Below are 17,085 nucleotides of genomic sequence, written 5' to 3'. Positions count from 1 at the left end.
TACCTCGTTTCTTACAAAATTAGATTATTTTCAGGCTTCATCTGGTCCAAAATACCCCTGTGGTCTTTGTGCCCTGGTGGAGGGAAGAGTTCATGCCTCCTAGCAGGTCCCATGCCCGCTCTGCAGCAGCTGACGCCACCCCCTCCCCACTACACACACACATTCCGGTGGGGGTAAGAAGAGGAGGGAGTGCAGGGCCACCCATGCTGTCTGTCTGTTCTGTGCATCAGAGGTCAGGTGCACGCCTTTTGTTTTTTGGTTGCCTTTGACTACCCTAAGAGTGGCACAAACAACAGCAAATATATGGAGACATATGTTTTTCATGGACTCATCACTGAAATTTCTGATGGTCAGGTCCATCAATATCTATTTGAGAAGGTCAGGTTTCTGCTCCTTTCAGAAAGGCAGCAAAAGAGTTGGCAGCAAGAGTTTGACTTGGAATGGGAAGTACTCCCTAGTGCTCTGGCCTAAGCCAAGACAGCATTCCCATGAGAGATTCATTCTGGTCATTGACTACTAAAGTTGGTTCAGTTTGGCCAGAATCCAGTATCATTATACAAATTACAAAGAAAGCATCTGGAACAATTGGAGTCAGTATCCAGTACCCAAGCCCCCTTCGAGTTTCTGGTTTAGGTGTAAGTACAGTTTCTCAGGGACTTGGTATGACCAGAAGCCCTCCCTGAGGCGAAAGGCCATCTAAGATGAGGAAGAAGATAAAGAGGAAAACCAGCAAGCCCACGGTGTGCCTCAGCTGCAGGGGTGGAAAGCATAGGTCCATATTCTGTTTTTCATCTGTGAAAACCATGCTTGCCAGTGCTGAATCCTCGGAGCAGCAGAAGGACCTGCTGTATCTGCGAGGCCAGCCTGGGTGCTGAAAGCCTCATCATGCACCGAACACTTGTGCCCCCCCAAAACACACCAAAATCTTATGTCAAAATCCTAACCCCCAGTGTGATGGTGCTGGGCAGTGGGGCCTTTGGGAGGTAAGGAGATCATGAGAGTGGATTCCTCTCTTTCTCTCTCTCTCTCTTTCTCTCTCCACCATGTGAGGTCATAGCTAGAAGACAGCCATCTGCAAACCAGAAAGAGAGCCCCCACCAGACACCAGATCTGCCAGTGCCTTGATCCTGGACTTCCAGCCTCCAGAGAAGTGTCTGTTGTTTAAGCCGCCCAGTCTGTGGTCACTGGTTACAGCAGCCCCAGCTGGCTGAGACCACCTTTGTCAAAGCTCATCTTCCCTGACAGCCTGCCTTAGTATGCAGAGACCACCATCTCAGTGACAGCAGACATGCATTCCCAAAAGCTGCCCATCAGCAGATCCAGCCTGAGGGACAATTACCAAGAGAGCTAAAGTGTGATGTCCCTACATCCTGTTATGAATCCACAGCCCTCTGCCCCCCAGGGCTCAGGCCCCATTCTCTGTGCTGGGCTCCTCTGATCCCAATTCTTCTCCCCATGGAAACTTTTTTTTCAAGTATTCCCTGAGCACTCAACAGAGAGAAAGCCCAATGGGAGAGAGGAGGGACAGATTGACATTTGGAAGTGAAGAATCTGACATGGACCAGCCTCAGGTCACTCGCAGTTTAATTCTTAAGGCGAGCACACCTGAAAAGCAAACTGGAAGTTCCAAAGGACCATGAAAGCAACACAGGTAGAGGCTGGAGGAGCTTCAGAGGGAGCAGTGGGAGGGATCCGTATTGGCTACAGTATTTCTCCCTAAGGACAAAACCAAAAGAATACACACAAAAATCCTCCTCTGGGTGAAAAAAGACTTCTTCATTTATTTATACCAATGACAATAGCCATTGGCTGTGTTTTACCTGCTCTGCTCTCTGAGAGCAGAAGAATGCCTCACCGTAGGCCATGACACACAGGACCTGGTCAAGAATCACTTTGCAGGATCTGCTTGCTGTTTAAAATTTGTCTTTTCTGGAGAGCTACAGTATACCCTCCCTGATCTGACACAGACAAATTAACATTCCATTTCACACATGGGAAGGCTAAGCCCATCATGAACATCACATTGCTAACTTAGGGTGCACTCAAACTAAAGTAAAAGTCCCCTGGACACAGTCTCGAGGTTTCCCCTGAGTCAAAGGTCCCTTCAAAGACCCATGGTCAATGCACTCCACACCTGATCACCTCAATGTGTGTGGGAACAGAGCAGCCCGTGGGCCAGGATCCTGGCTCATCCCCAGGCTTCCAGGCCCCTGTAAAGCCGTGGCCACACATTCATTCATTCATTCACCAACACCATTTAGTGAACTTCTACTGAGGACAAGGAGACAAAAGACGCAATCTCTGCCCTCAAGAAGTTCAGTGTCTAATGGAGACAGGGGACAAGTAAAAAGACTGAAGATTATGCAGTTTCATTTATGCAAGTCCAAAAGTGTATAAGCCAGATGGATGCTGTCAGAAGTCAGTGGTTCCCCATGGGGGATTAGCACCTGGGAGGGGGATGCAGGGTACTCCTTGGGGACTGGAAATGTTGTGATATATCCACATTGAACCTCTTTTAGGTTCTTGTAAAGGTCCAGCCCACTCCCCTCTCTGGGGACATCCTGCCCCATTGGTTGGAATATTTTCCCCATCTCCACTGGTGAACCTGATTCTTCCTTTCTCCTTCAAGGGAACAGATCTCCCAAACCAGCCTTCTAGAACAGATCTCCCAAACCCTCCAGTTTGGGTGAGGCCTCTCCTCCTTGCTCACATAGCACTTGGACCTGACTTACCTTCACAGTCACAGTCCTCATTCCACTAACTGGCCTCTGCTGTCTGCTTGCACCAGCAAATAACCTTCTGGCTAGTAATCCTTCACACATATTCCCCAGTGGATGACTGACCTGAATCTTGAGTATAAGGTGGCAGGTAAGGAATGAGACAGTGTCCTAGGCAAATAGCACTGATGTTCAGAGAAACAAGACGCAGCCTTGAATCATGGAGAAATTGAGCTCAGTCCCTTAGGACGGGAGGTTAGCGTTGGAAGGGAGGGGCTGGAGAGGAATGGGGTGCATTGGTAAGGGATTTGGCTCTTCTCATGCCTAAAGGCAACAAAGAATCTCTGAAATTAAGTTTTTGTGTGTCTTCTACTTCTTGATTTTGTGGTGGTTATTTTATTGGCTAAGCAGTAACATGATTTGATTTGTGTTTTAGCAAGTATCTACTGAAGGATGTTGCTGAGTGCAAAGGCAGGGAGAGAAGTGAAAGGCCTGTCAGTCATTCGGGGGGTGAAGGCTGAGGACCTGAAATAAGCCATGGAGGTAAGAAAGGGGGTGTACTTAAGGGCCACCTTTGCCCCTCCATTGCCAGGTCGGGCCTGCTGTCTGCTTGTTGTCTTATATAATTCACAATTACTTTCACTTCTAAAGCGTCCCTGTTTGGTAGTAAATTATGAGGTCATTCTATTCCCAGTGAAATTTAACATGCAGGATCAGCAGGAATTTGTAGGAATTGGTGAAATGAGATGGGGAAGGAGGGTTCAACAAAGAGGTACAGGTACTGTCAACTGAGTCTCCATCCTGGAAGCCGTGGGGACAGGGGAGAAGGAAGCAGCAATTCAGTGGGGCTGGGGAAGGGTGTGAGGGAAGCGATTTTCTGGCCCTCCTGAATTCATGTGCTCAGGCTGCCATGAAGAGTGTCACAGACTGGGATGCTTAAACTGCAGAAACAGCGGTTTCCTCAGGCTGGAGGCCAGAAGTCTGAGATGGAGGTGTGGCAGGGCTGGTTTTTCCTGAGCCTCTTTCCTGGGCTTACAGATGTCTGCGTTCTCCCTGCATTTTCACATGGTCTCACCCCAGTGTGCATCTGTGTCCTCATCTCCTCTTCTTATGTGGACACTGTATATTGGATTAGGATCCACCCTAATGGCCTCATTTTAACTTAATTATGTAATCTAAGGCCCTATCTCCAAATAAAGTCACATTCTGAGATGCTGAGGGCTAGGACTTCAACGTAGGAATTATGGGGTACAGGGGACCCAGTTCAGCCCATAGCCCCCTCCCATGCTGTCATAGCCCCCACCCTGCCCCAGCCTCTGTCTGCACTCTGAGCCCCTGCCTCAGGTCTTTGCGGCCTCCTCACCATGGCCAGCTGGGTGGGGAGGGTCCACTCAGATCAGTGACCTCACAAAGGGCCAGGGTCCCCTCCCAGTCATTCTCCCCACCTGCCACTTCCTGATGGCCCCTGGAGGAAGTCTCCGTGCCTGTCAGTCCCTCTCAGGTCATAAGGAAGTTCTCTGACCCCTTCTCCCACAAACACAGCCCCCTCCCTACATGAAATACCCTTCAGCTCCCACAGCCACCACTGTGGAAGTCCCTGGCTGAGGCCTGTCCTGCAAGTGCCCCACAGGCTCTTCTGCTCCCTCCCCTCTCCTACTTTCTAGGTCTTCACTCCTCCATGTTTGGGAAGGAAGGGAGGAAGGGTGAGGATCCCGACTACGGGGACCCTCTCCCTGGCCCCTGGACCACCTCAGGGCTTTGGCAGCCACTGACACAGACACCCTTGCCAGGGCACCCCTGCCCTTGCCCTTTGCCTCCTAGGTAAAGTCCGTTGAAGCCTGGTGTCTCTAAGCTGGGCTCCTATGGCAGAGGGGACACACTCAAGCCCTTTGTCCTGACAACATCCAGAACTCCAAGCCATTGCTGAGGCAGCCAGGTGTGGACCTGGCTTCAGAACCACAGACCGTAAAAGATTCAGAGTCAAGATCACCAATTAATCTACTGGAAGGTCCATCCCTTGTTTGAGGAAGACGCGAACGTGATGAGGGAGGGGAGATGAGACCGCTCGCCAGTGTTTTCCGAATCTACATGATCTCTATTCGCCTTTTAACTCACTGCTTCTGTGAGGGGAGTCTGCCATCTCTCTGGGATATGAGAGGCAGACAGCTCCCTGGGTAATATCCTGTTCCACATTCTAGGCCCTTCCCTGGTGTACATACCTGTGGGACTCAGGCTCAGTTCTCCAACCCCCTCCCCAGATCAACCCCAGCTGCAGAAATGGCTACAGTTTGAATGTATCACCTCCAGAATGCAAGAGCTGCCAATGTGGAAGTGAGCTCCTTCCAAGGTGACTAGGGGGCTATAATGCCCATTTTACAGATGCGGAAACTGAGGCTCCCATTGACACCCAACCACAGAACTGGTTAATGATGGAGACAGGGCTTGAACTGAGATGTTTGACTCTGTGCAACAGGGGTTGGCAAACTCTGGCTTGAAGGCCTCATGTGCTTACTGCCTGTTTTGTAAATTAAGTTTTGCTGGGATATGTTTATTTGTTTTGCATTGCCTGTGCCAGTTTGCACACTGCACCAGCAGCACTGAGTAGTTGCACGCCTACCACCTTACCAAATATACCTAGGGCTATGTGTTCCCCTGAAGAGGGATTAAAAGTTTTGTGTAAAATAGAAAGATCATCCCAGCTACTCACTAGGTTGAGACAGGAGAATGGCTTGAACCCAGAAGGCAGAGGCTGTAGTGAGCCGAGATCACGCCACTGCACTCCAGCCTGGTGACAGAGCGAGACTTTGTCTAAAAAAAAAAAAAGAAAGAATAACATCTGAAGTGGGAGCTCTAAGTGCAAAATTGTTTGTTACCAAAACATCAAGAAAATGTTTTATAAATAGATGAAGTTTTAATCTTTTTTTCAGTTCTGGTTTATAGAACTTAACAAAAATGACATATATGAAAAGGATATTAAGAAATATACTCAGTAAGATCATGGTGGTTTCGTAGATGCAGCAAACACACAGGCAGTTCTGTTGAACTCTGCGGCTTCTGAGCAAGCAGAAATAAATGAACCAATTGATATTAATGAGGAAAACACAAAGCCACAACGTGTAACTTAAAAAACAATTCTATATTTAATCATTCAGGTTAACACAGCCATACAAACTGGTATTTAAGAAATCTTCCCAGTTAGCCTATTTTTCATTTTTCCATGTATTGCCAGAAGAGATCACCACAGATAAGTCAGAGTGCATGCATTAAAGTCAAAACGATTGGTGCCTTCAAGAGTAAGACCCCTGAATCATGCAAGGAGCTTCACTCAGAAAGAAGACCTTCATCTCTACTTTCAGAATGTTCTTCACGGCCCTCAAACGAGGATGGTGATGATGACGACTGTCAAGGCTCAAGCTCAGGCCATTCCCTGCTGTGTGCCATAAATCAGTGCCCGAAGGGACAGGAAGCAGAGGAGCCCATGAGGGTGGTCGTCTCCAGAACAGACGCTCCCCATTCAGCCACACTTGGCCTGGATGTGCATACCAGGTGTGAGGCTATTGATTCGAATCTGGATTAAGGAACCCCACTTCTCCAGGGCTCCATGTGAGGACTAGCAGGGTGCTGCCATCAGGTCAGGAAGTGGCTTGGAATGGGGGCTGTTCTCACTGCACATCTGACACGTTGGATCCGCTCCAATGCCCAGGAAGCTGGGGTGAAGAGGACAGTCTTTGGTGTGTGACACCCTGAAGCTCAAGTCCAGGATGTGGGCTCTGAGGCGAGTTAGTTTAGCTCTGAGCATCAGCGTTTCTCTCTGAAAGTGGAGTTGGCAGTGTCTTCGTCTGAGACTTCCTGTGAGAATTCAGTACTGCATGAAAAGTGGCCCAAAGTACATAATTAATTATTGCTCATTATTTTTATTACTTCTAAGCTACTTCATTACGTTGATGGCCTTTCTGTAATGAACAGCATATTATATTAAAATATAAGCTTATTTATTCATGTAGCAGATATTCATTATGTGATTGTTATGTGCCAAACTCTAGACTAGCTCTGGGTTATAGAAAAATGGATAAGTCTAGGTCCCATCTTCAAAGAGCTGGAAAGATAGGAGAGAAAGTAGATTCATGCAATTACCTAAAATAATAATGAGAATAACAACGGTAATAACTTGAGACCCCCAGTATGTGCCAGTTCCATTGGTGTGTGGGCTACGGATTGCCAGGGTCACCCCACAGAGGACAGCTGATGGAATCATATTTAAACCTCATGACAATTGCCAAGTATCTTAGCAGCTCAGGCTGCCGTAACAAAATACCACAGACCGGGTGGCTTCAACAAGGGTGATTTGTTTTCTCATGATTCTGGAGACTGAAAATCTAAAATCAAGGTTCCAGCAGGATTGGTTCCTGGTAAGACTTCTCTCCTCAGCTTGTAGATAGCTGCCTATGTGCTATGTCTTCACATGGCAGTGAGCAAGCTCTCTGGTATCTCTTCATATGAGGACACTGACCCCATCATGAGGACCCACCCTCAAGTCCTTCACCTAAATCTAATCACCTCCCCAAAGGCCCCATCTCCAAATACTATCACAACAGGGGTGAGAACTTCACATATGAATTGGGAGAACACAATTCTGTCAACAGCACAGAGGTAACCATGCTATTCTGACTTTCTACACAAAGACACTGGGATTCTGACAGGCCAGGTTGCCCAGGGCCTGTCAGGACTTGCCCAGAGTCACCAGTAAATATGGGACAGAATTGGAACTCAAATCCAGGATTTGTTTCTATAGAGAAATGGTCAAGAAACCTTTAGAATCCCAAGAAAAAGCAATTAATTTTCAAGGAGGCAAAATTACTGCAACATTTTGAGGAAGAGCCTCTCATCCTGACCTCGAAAGATGCGAGAGGTTCACCAGGCAGAGAGGAAGAAAAAGGAAGAACTGGAGCATCGAGAAAGCAGCTTGCAGGAACCAGTACTGGGGAAGCAATGAGGGCTGGGAGGGTGAGCCCAGAGAGAGAGAGACGGGGTCAGGGCAGGAAACGTGGGCAAAGGCCAGGGTCAGAACCTGGGGGGCAACCTTGGGCAGCTGGAAGTCAGCCAAAGATGCTAAGTGGGGCTGGCATGATTAAATTCATCCCAACCAAAGTCATTATTCCAGCAGAGGGAGAAGCAGGAGGAGTTGGGAGAGAGGAGAGACCAGCCAGGAAGATGTAACAATAGCCCCATGGTAATAACGGGCCTTTGAGTTCTGAAACAGCCAACAGAGGAGAATGACAGGGAGGGGCAGTGATGACCCAAGGAGGTGGCAGATCCTCAGGAAACACAGGGCAGGCTCATGGTGATGTGGACCTTGGGGGAGAAACACCCAGGGCAGAGAGTGCTGACTTAGGGGCTACAGGACAGTGCCATGGATTGTTTGTCCCCCCAGAATCCATATGTTGAAGCCTAACCCCCAATGTGATGGTATTTGCAGATGGGATCTTTGGGAAGTAATTAGGTTTAGATGAGATCATGACAGTGGCACCCCATGATGGGATGAGTGCCCTGAGAGATCCCAGAGAACTCTCTCATGCTTTCCTGCCGTATGAGACCACAGTGCGAAGGTGCCTCTATGAATCCGGAAGCAGGCCCTTACCAGACACCAAACTGCTAGTGCCTTGGTCTGGGACTTCTCAGCCCCTAGAACTGTGAGAAATAAATTATGTTCATTAAAGATGCTTCATGATGTCATTTAGGGGGAAAAGTCAATCTTGTTTCTTAAAGAGGACTAAACAGTGTCCACCTGTTACTTCAGAAAGCCATGGCACTTGCAGTGCTGTAGCAATGGCCTGGAGCATCTCTCCCCTCAGAGGCAATACAGATCTGCTGGGCTTTTAAAGGGAGCAAGTCCTGGCTCTGTGGGGCTTGCTGTGGGCTTAGTTCCTTAAAATTGCAAAGTCACCGCCGAGTCAGATTAGAATGGAGCCCATGTCACATATTGAGGGAAATATTTTCATGCTTTTTCTCCATTATCTACTTATTAAAAACAATCTACTAACCTTGCAGGTGACTTGCCTTTAAGCACACCACTCCTGTCAAGGAGAGATGTGGTCTCCTCATTTTATACCCTGTTGGCAGCCCTGGCAAGAGCATCAGTGATTTTTCCTCAACTAGAGTCACAGAGGGTTTTCTGATGTGTCCTATCCACCCAGCTAGGTTCTCCTAGATTGTGCTTATGAAACGAATATCTGGAATCTAATTTTAGAATCTTCCATTTATTCCTGCAAGTTTCAATTTGTTGATCTCAGCTCAATTTACCATTTTTTCACATTTATTTTCACTCATGATTTTATTTTCTATTTCATATGTGCTTTCATATTTGTTACTGGAATGTTAGGTAAGTATGTCTTCCATGATGTCATTCAACCCATTGATTAAAATGTTGAAGAGAATAGGTTCAATGACAGAGTTCTGTGGCCATCCACTAGAGATCACCCCAATGTTTAACATTCTTAGACATAATTCTGTTCTAATCAACTAGGGCTGAACTGAAAATCTAGTAGACCAGGAATACTTTGAAAGAGACTCAGAAGGCTGGGCCTGCAAGCTCCCACCGCCATCCCAGTGTTTCCATTCCCGGCACTGAAGCCCCTGGGATCTCATCCTTAGGTTTCAGATCCACCATTCTAGGCCAGCACTCGCCCCGCTGATCCAGAGCCGGCTCTAAATCAGCCCAGCCCATGGGCCCAGAGTGCCAAAGTCCTGACCAGCCCCCGCCAGGCACAGCTTTCCAAAGCAGGCGGTTTTGTCACTGTTGTTGCTTTTAATCTTTCTGTAAAGAGGCACATAATTTCTTGCCAGTTCCTCCTGGCAGCCTCTTGGGAAAAGCATTTTGTGTGTGTGTGTCTGTGTGTGTGTATATAGTGTGTAAAGACAGAAGGCCTAAATTCCCCCACTACCCAGGGCTCCTCCCATCCTTCTTTTCATAGCTAATTTCGTTAAGTGTTTAAACAATGCAAATCCGGCAGCCCTCCTTCATTAAAGCTGTAAGATTGAGGGCAGCTGCCGCCTAGCTATGGGCCCTCCCAGCCAGCCTCGGAGCCGAAGCGTCCATCAGCTTTCCCGAAATAGCGAGGCTCTGCTTCCTTCCCTGCCTCCCCTGGAATGACCCCGGGGGAAGGATACTCCATTTCCTACGCCCAGATTGCTTTATTTATGATCATCCAATGAGTCCATATTTGGAGAAAAAAAATATCACCACCATGTAGAATGAAATCATGCAGCTGTAAATAACTGATGTAAGTGTTTAAATTAAAAGGAGCTCACGATAAGATTGTGTATGTATGGAACTAGGTATAAAAGTCTCAGACAGGGAGTATGTGAACTGGACTCCGTTCTCTGACAGGCAGGGTGACCCAGGACAGGACAAGTGGGGCTCTGACAACTTCAGGGGCCTTATGGCTGAGGAGCTGTTCAACACCATTCTTCGTCAGATTCTGCAAACCTGGATGAGGACAGCCAAGGAGTTCAGTTCCTTAAAAATACAAAGTCAACACCAAATCAGATTAGAAGGGAGCCCATGCCACATACTGAAGGAAACATTTTCATGCTTTTTCTCCATTATCTACTTATTAAAAACAATTTACTAACCTTGCAGGTGACTTTGTCTTTAAGCACACCACTCCTGTCAAGGAGAGCTGCGTGCTCTCATTGTAGACCCCGTTGGGAGCCCTGGTAAGAGAGTCAATAATTTTTCCTCATAGGTACACATAAATGCATTCTAGAGAAGTCATGTGAAAACCTAATCAAATTTGCAACACACCAACATGTTTAATATTTAAGATCCCTTGAGTTAATTTGTACAGTGAAGAATCACCTTATAAACCAATAATTACCCTGTGGTCCTGCAATGTTGCTTAAAATGAAACCTGCCTACCTGGGTTTCAAAGCTTGTATTTCCAGAACAGTTTAGACTTCACAATGAAGATCACTCTTTCTAAAACATGACCCTTCCAGGGCGAGCCGTTCTCATTCCACCATGAAGCACTTATGCCTGAAATCCAAATGGAGAGTAAGAGTCAGTGAAAGTCACTCTCCTTCTGTTGGAAATGGAAATTACTCCAGAGACACTAGATTTTGGTTTCACCATTGGCTGAGGCTCAACAATTGCCAGCTGGATGGTGAACCAATACTTGGGAGTCAGGAGATAGTATATTCACAACTGACCAAAGCCTGGCTTCTTTTCTTTTCTCTTAAATGCATGTCAGTGGCCTCCCCTGGGCTCCCTGTCTATGCCACCCTGCAGGGGGCACATGTGGGTTGCAGGCGCTCAGTCAATATCTTGTGATAACAATAGCCATCATTGTGAGGATCCCCCAACAGCACTGGGTGTTTTACAACACAACCAAAAACTAGGCACTAGTGCAAATTTTAATTGGTAGTTGGGAAATGTGTTAAGATGTTTTTTTTTTTTTTTTTTTTTTTTTTTTTTTTTAATTTATTTATTATTATTATACTTTAAGTTGGAGGGTACATGTGCATAACGTGCAGGTTTGTTACATATGTATACTTGTGCCATGTTGCTGTGCTGCCCCCATCAACTCGTCATTTACATCAGGTATAACTCCCAGTGCAATCCCTCCCCCCTCCCCCCTCCCCATGATAGGCCCCGGTGTGTGATGTTCCCCTTCCTGAGTCCGAGTGATCTCATTGTTCAGTTCCCACCTATGAGTGAGAACATGCGGTGTTTGGTTTTCTGTTCTTGTGATAGTTTGCTAAGAATGATGGATTCCAGCTGCATCCAAGTCCCTACAAAGGACTCAAACTCATCCTTTTTTATGGCTGCATAGTATTCCATGGTGTATATGTGCCACATTTTCTTAATCCAATCTGTCACTGATGGACATTTGGGTTGATTCCAAGTCTTTGCTATTGTGAATAGTGCCGCAATAAACATACGTGTGCATGTGTCTTTATAGCAGCATAATTTATAATCCTTTGGGTATATACCCAGTAATGGGATGGCTGGGTCATATGGTACATCTAGTTCTAGATCCTTGAGGAATCGCCATACTGTTTTCCATAATGGTTGAACTAGTTTACAATCCCACCAACAGTGTAAAAGTGATCCTATTTCTCCACATCCTCTCCAGCACCTGTTGTTTCCTGACTTTTTAATGATTGCCATTCTAACTGGTGTGAGATGGTATCTCATTGTGGTTTTGATTTGCATTTCTCTGATGGCCAGTGATGATGAGCATTTTTTCATGTGTCTGTTGGCTGTATGAATGTCTTCTTTTGAGAAATGTCTGTTCATATCCTTTGCCCACTTTTTGATGGGGTTGTTTGTTTTTTTCTTGTAAATTTGTTTGAGTTCTTTGTAGGTAAGATGTTTTTATAATCAATTTGTAGATCAATGTTCTAAGTATATTTGGAAAAGTACATTATCCATTTGTGCAATACAAATATGTGACATGGTTTGCATCCTCTACTAACTTATTGGTTGTTGTCCCAGTGATTTGTTGCAACACACGTTTGTTGACATTACTACAACAACGGTGCTTCCCTCATTTTCTTTTTCGTTGCTAAAACTTTTGTTAATTACATTTGATGCTTTTTTTAATCACCATAGAAGTGTGCAAAATTGTCATACTTTCATTGTGAATTTTTTATTTTAGCTGTTTTGACCTTGAGTTCCACCTTGTCTCCTGTTCATATTCACACTCCTGTCTCTTTTTGTTTGGATTCATTCACTATATCATTGCCTGTTGCCTTATTTTTAATATTTTTGGGTTAACTGGGTACACTAAAGCAGTATTTAAATTTTACTCTTAACCAAATGTGAGTCTGTGATTCAAAATAAGAGTTCATCCCAATCATTTTATTAACATAACGTATATGCTTAGTTTTATTTCTGCTATTTTGTTTTATGGTCCTTTTTAATACACCTTTATATTGAAGTTACTTTTTAAATCTGACTTTCCCTTGTGATTTGGAACTCACATCTACTATTTTCATTCTATTAGGAATGACATTTAATAAGTATGCATTGGAATCTACTTTCTCTAATTTTCATGATCAAAAACAGGCCCGGCATAGGTGGCTCACACCTGCAATCCCAGTGCTTCAGGAGGCTGAGGCAGGAGGATCACTTGAGCCCAGGAGTTCAAGGTTACAGTAAGCTGTGATTGTACCACTGCACTTCAGTTTGGGCAACAGAGCAAGACCCCCACTTCAGGGGGAAAAAAAAAAAAAGACAATATAAATTGATCCTTTTCTGTGTGATATGAGGAATATACTCCACTTATACATCTTGTCTTCTGGCCATTCAATTACCAATTTTTAGTGATGCAGTACGGAATTTGAACTAGATAGCTATTACTTAACATTTTTAACCATGTGTCCTCTTTTGGAAATTATTTTTGGCATTTTCGTTGTGTTTCCATGTCCTATTGAGAATTACATTAATTTTGTTCTATAGTTTGTTTTGGGGGAAGAGGTTATTTGTTTATTTTTATTAGTATTTTATATCATGAATTCTCCATTTTTGGATTTGATATTTTGATTTCTCACTCAATTGGCTTAAAAATAACTCACTAAGACGTTTCTTGTTTGCATTTTTTGTGGCCTGTTGTCTGTCCAGACCCTCATGTGGGGTCTGAACTTCTTAAGTTCACAAGAGGATGCAGTTTTTCTGTGCTGGGATCTCAATGTCCACATGGCAGCTAGGGGAACCAAAATGGGAGAATCCAGGACAGACACTTCAATTTAAATTTCAGATAAACATGAAATAACGCTTCTGGTATAAGAATGCCCCTAATATTGCCTGGGCATCCTGCATTTGATCTGGAACCCCCATGTGGGTTACCTTCCTTTTCTTGGTCACATTTCTGCAACTGTTGGTCATTGTCTTCATGTTACAAAGAAACAGGAACCAAGTTTTATTGCCTTGATCATCACTAAATTTTTTTTATTATTCTTGAAATTAAAATAAATTATCAGGGTAAGTCTGGGCAAAAAAGCCCTTCATTATTTTGTCTAGATTTCCGAAAAGTCTTTCTTTAGTTTGGGAAATTTCCACCAAATAGTTCTTTAATGATAGCTCCACTTTTGGAGGTTCTTTCTCTGAAATGCCTGATATTTATAAATTAAATATATCTCAGCCCATGCCTTTGCTATATTTTCTCTCATTAACATTCTGTTATCCTCTTCCTCTGACGTCTGTGATGTCAAATTTGACTTCTCTCTTATAAAACCTTTTCTACTGAAAGGTACATTTTGCTCTCCCCTTCCCCATTTCCATTTCTGAAACGAACATTTTTTAAATCTTCTCACAGCCTTCCCTACACTGTTTGTTTTATTTTCTTTATGGTTCTCTACTCGAATTTCATAGAAGAAATGCTCATTTGAAGTTTATTGGAAACACAAATCAGAAGTGTTCTCAAAATTTTCCCATCTCTTGCAGAAACTGTATTTTATAGGAAAATATTATCCCTGATTCCTCAGAGTGCTCCTTCTTTTTGAACTGTGCTATCTTCTCATTCTCCTGGTGATTTTCCTCTGTGTGTTCGACATTACAGAGGGAGTCCAATGTTTGTCCAGAACCAGTAGTTGAGATCCCAGTCTGAGTTATTCCAAGTCAAGGGAAGGGACAGGGAACAAGACGGAGTTCTCAGTTCCCTGTGATGATTCAGCAGCCCCGGGAGCCAGGAAGCGAGCCGTTCTGAGACGGCCTGTGCCGAGCGTCTCTGCCCTTGGTTCTTTTCTCAGTTTGGAAGGCATCGGGAGTTTCCCGGAAGTGCCCTTGTTCTCTGCTGAGCACCAGCGAGGGTCACTCCTGTTCTTGGCCTGTTCTTGGCTCACAGCCCATGACAAGTGTCAGTTGGGGTTAGTGACTCCCTGGCTTTGTGAAAGGCAGAATTTCTACCTACAAATCCTGCAGCCTCCCTCTTCCCCTCTGGGCCTCTCTTCCGGACAGCGCACATGCCAGGAAAAGCTAGGGGGCATTGGAGAGAGCCTTCTAGACCTTCCGAACTACAGTGTTCCTCCTTTACATGTAAGGAACTAAGCTAAGGGAACTCTTGACATTTCCATAATGCGGCTGTCACCCTACCCTTCCCTCAGCCGATTCACATTTCCCTGTTCATACAGTAACAGACCATGTCGGTGTGGAGTTTGCTTAGGATAATATCTCAGATTTCACAGTTTGAATATTTTGCTGAATTTTCTCACTTGAAAAGAGTCCATTTTTCTTTTTTCTGGAACAAATGATATGTAAAAAGCTATATGAATCCCATTTTCATTTGGAAGCTGTTCCATGAAATATATTGTCCAATTTAACAACGGGTCCCATTGTCAAATTTATTCTCAATACCAAGGCCAGTCATAGATTATCAAAACTTGTAGGCTGGTCAGCGTCTATGGGCTTCTGGTGAGATGTTTTATAGATAACATTCTGTATAGGAAGCAATCGTGGCTTCATTCTATAATAGGCAAGGTGCCAGGAAATGCTAAATCAAGTGGCAATTGCGTCCCTAAAGAAAGTCATTTCTGATTTATGGTGATAGCTGCAACAATTCTGCTGAACTTCTTACACATTGAAATGACTACTTAGTTATGTTTTCCATTAGAGCAGAGAACAGCTGGCCTGCCAGAGACCCAGCGTAGCAGCTGGAATCCAGAAACCCTCATACCATTAACCCCGAAGCCTGAGAAAAAGATTTCTTATTTCCAAAATGTAAGTGCTTGTTTTCCCCCAGCACATCTGACACCCTGAGTCTGTGGTGGCGTTCAGAAAGTGGGAAGCAGCCTGAACTGGGCTGGAGGCGAAGGCGGGAACACAGGAGTCAGGCGCTAGCGCAATGGGGACTGAGCACTAGCAGGAGCTCCCCAAGGAGCGGGGTGGTCTGCGTTATTTTTTAATTTATCACAGTTTCAAGAGACTTATCTAGAGCAGTCTCATCTTCCAGCTGCTGGAGCTGCCTGAAACCCTCTAGAGTGTGTGTGTGTGTGTGTGTGTGTGTGTGTCCACGTGCACGTGTACGTTTTCTTCTGTGTTCGTATATTTTGCTCCTGGAGCTTTAAGAAGAGCCTAGATTAGTATTGTCCAATAGAGTGTGATACAAAGCACATATGTACTTTCAAATGTTCTAGGAGCCACACTAAAAAAAAAAAAAAAAAAAAAGGTAAAAAGAAACCAGTAAAATCATTTAATATCATTTATTTAACTTAATATATCCAAAATATTATCAGTTCAGCATGTAACCTTCACATAACTTATTAATGGGATTGGTTGCTTTCTTCTCTTCAGGCCAGGTATTTGAGCTCATGTGTGTCTGCCGTGCATTTCACACTTACAGCCCACCTCCTGTGGATTGTGCCGGCAGCTGGGACAGGGGCAGTCTGGGCAGTGAAGAAGAACAAACTCCCCCTGTTTTAACCATTCAGCTCTGCTCCGGTCTGCGTATTTCCCTGGCCCTGAAGCTCCCCCTCTTGGAGGCACCCCTCTACCAGGCCCTTGAAGAATCGTGTGTGAACCATCATTCCTAGCCCTGTGCTACCAACCCACCTCACTCACAGGTCATGCAGAACTTTGTAACTAAAATCCCAGGGCCTGAAAAATACATGTATGGGAGCTCCCAGACAAAACAGAATCACATCTGGACTCCCAGGAGAAGGTCGTATCTTTCCCTTGGTCTTCCCTGCCTGCTTCCAATCGTTGTCTCACCCTGTTTCTCCACAAACTCTCTTCTGTTTTCCTCTCTGCTCTCCCCTTCCAGATTGAGCTGGATGATGGTGGGGCTGCTGGGGGGCATTTTTGGGTCCTGTCCTGGGGAAACAGTTTGCAGAGGGGAGGCAGGGAAGGGCAAGGCCCACTCTCACTGCACTGTCACTCCTACAGCTAAGAGTCTGAAGCTGGACCACTGCCTCTGCATGGGACAACAAAACCAGGCTGGCGGCACTCCCGTGACAGTTCCCGGACACCCACACCCAGGCAGGTGGCACACCTGAGTAAAGCTGTCTAGGTATCAGATGAGACTGGTGGGCCTGGAAAACACAGGCCCCACCCAGGACATTTAAATTCAGCTTTTAACCCTGTGCAAGCCAAGCAAAACCAGTGGGAGTCCAAGAGTCATCAGCTCATGGTTCCCACTAGAGGGATGTGTCCTGGGGACTCTGATCACAGCTGGTAGGTATCGAGGGACAGCTGCCTTGCCTCCTGCCCCACCCTTTTAGGGATCTGCTGTCTATAAACTGCCAGATGTCAGGTACCTGGTTCATCATCTTCGTCTTCATGCACATCAACAGCCATATCACTGACCTTCCAACCAACCTTCCAGCCTTACCGACCCTCAGTCCTTGCCTCTAATGGCCCTAAATTCCATCC

The 17,085-nt window shown here is 45.4% G+C and overlaps 1 long non-coding RNA gene across 1 annotated transcript; it reads right to left on the bottom strand.

Annotated features, from left to right (window-relative positions):
• Positions 1-9,841: 9,841 nt before the first annotated feature.
• Positions 9,842-11,025, bottom strand: LOC139356095 (uncharacterized). Its single transcript, XR_011607480.1, has 4 exons — positions 10,926-11,025; positions 10,636-10,752; positions 10,350-10,430; positions 9,842-10,233 (listed from the first exon to the last, which is right to left on the bottom strand). It is a non-coding gene; the product is annotated as an uncharacterized lncRNA (long non-coding RNA).
• Between the last annotated feature and the right edge of the window lie 6,060 nt (positions 11,026-17,085).

Source organism: Macaca nemestrina, chromosome 9, assembly GCF_043159975.1.
Source record: "Macaca nemestrina isolate mMacNem1 chromosome 9, mMacNem.hap1, whole genome shotgun sequence".
Taxonomy (NCBI): domain Eukaryota; kingdom Metazoa; phylum Chordata; class Mammalia; order Primates; family Cercopithecidae; genus Macaca; species Macaca nemestrina.
Note: the sequence above shows the minus strand (reverse complement) of the source record. Positions and strands in the feature narration are given on the sequence as shown.